General features: G+C 33.9%; 1 long non-coding RNA gene across 1 annotated transcript; it reads left to right on the forward strand.

Moving 5' to 3' along the window:
- The first annotated feature begins 563 nt into the window (after positions 1-563).
- Positions 564-1115, forward strand: LOC307129311. The gene is made up of 3 exons (XR_013816876.1): positions 564-628; positions 728-782; positions 1050-1115. It is a non-coding gene; the product is annotated as an uncharacterized lncRNA (long non-coding RNA).
- Positions 1116-1566: the final 451 nt, after the last annotated feature.

Here is a 1566-nt window from a genome sequence, read left to right on the forward strand (position 1 = left end):
ACACACCATTTTAAATTCAGTTTGGACAGCAATTTCTTCCAGTGTTAATTAGGTGAAAATCGGAAGTTAATCCCACACTAAAATTGATTTTATGGATATGTTGGCCAAAATTTTTGACGTTCAATTTACATCAAATCAATGTCATGTTTTAGACATCAAATTGATGTCATATTGACATCACATTGATATCAATATTTAGTAATTATTTTTCTTTAAGTTTAAGTATTTTTTCTTAACTGAGGCCTCGAAACACGTCCATTTGGCATTTCCTTTCGAACTGTGTTGGATTTGTAACATATTTCACATGAATCAATGTTTTAAAATCGTTGTGTTTGCAAAAACAACAATAAAAAAATCTTAAATGATAAAAGTGCCACAATTGTCCCACTATCATGTGGAGGAGTGGCATTTTGCATTAAAATGTAATGTGTTAATTATAAATGCTTATGTTTGTAAATGCTGCGTGACTTTGACGTGTTTTAATGGGCGTGCGCATTGAACATTCAACTCGATTTCAAACACTGGAGCGCGCAGAGTTGCCATGGAAACGGCGCAGCAAGCAACAGCTGACAACCAACCGACAAGCCGCAAAGCTCCCTCTGTCGCTGTTGTTTTTTACTGCTTTCAGGTGAGTTTAGTCTGTAAAGTTACACAAATAATACACACAACTGTTCCAGACCCCTTTCTTACGTGTAATTGACGCTTCTGTTGAATATTTACTTTATAGAAATGTAACTTTAGCGTCTTCGAAGTTCATTAGCATCTCAACCGCCTCAGAACAGGTAAGTTAACGTTAACGTAAGCTCTTGTTTATAAAAGTTTGGACTTTTAATCAAATATTTATGGTAGATGACAGGTTTTGATAGTTTTTGTAAAGGTTTTGCTGCCAATTGAATGGGTCATTAGAAGTTGGCTAATTAATTTACAGTAACGTCTGGTAACGTTAAATGTTAATCGATGACATCACTTAACTTACACAGAAAAAAATGCGATCGCGAAAATTGTCTGCAACTGGTTAAAATATTGATAAAAATGTTCTGTGATTTCAGGAAGGACAAAATAACCCCTCTACAACTGAGGGGAAGCTCTCAAGATCCCAACATGTCTGAAGGAAGCAGCTGACAGAGAAGTAGGAAACACAGGTGAACTGAAGAAGTTAATTAATCTCATATCCATTTTAACAATATTTTTCACCTATCACATACATCTATCTTCTCTTTATTTTCTCATATTAAATGTTTTATTTATTTAATTCATTTTAGAAGGCTTTGACATCCAAATATAAGTGACGCTTTATGAACAATATTAAATGAATAAGTAACTAAAAACATAAATTCTGATACCCTAAGAATAACAGAAATATGTTCTGTATTAAACTTTCTCTTTTCTGAGAAAGAGATTTTTTTTTTACCTTTCTTTCTCACATTTCACCTCTGCTGTAGCTTCTATCCTTTTAATACACCTGGCATTGTATACTAAATATTGTTTGCTCTGTGATAAATTGTTTATGTTGATGCTTTCCAGGTTGAAGCCCTGCACCGTAGCAGAGTTGGAGTGGATCTCCTA

The sequence above is a fragment of the Gobio gobio genome (assembly GCF_949357685.1).
Source record: "Gobio gobio genome assembly, chromosome: 7".
NCBI classification, from domain to species: domain Eukaryota; kingdom Metazoa; phylum Chordata; class Actinopteri; order Cypriniformes; family Gobionidae; genus Gobio; species Gobio gobio.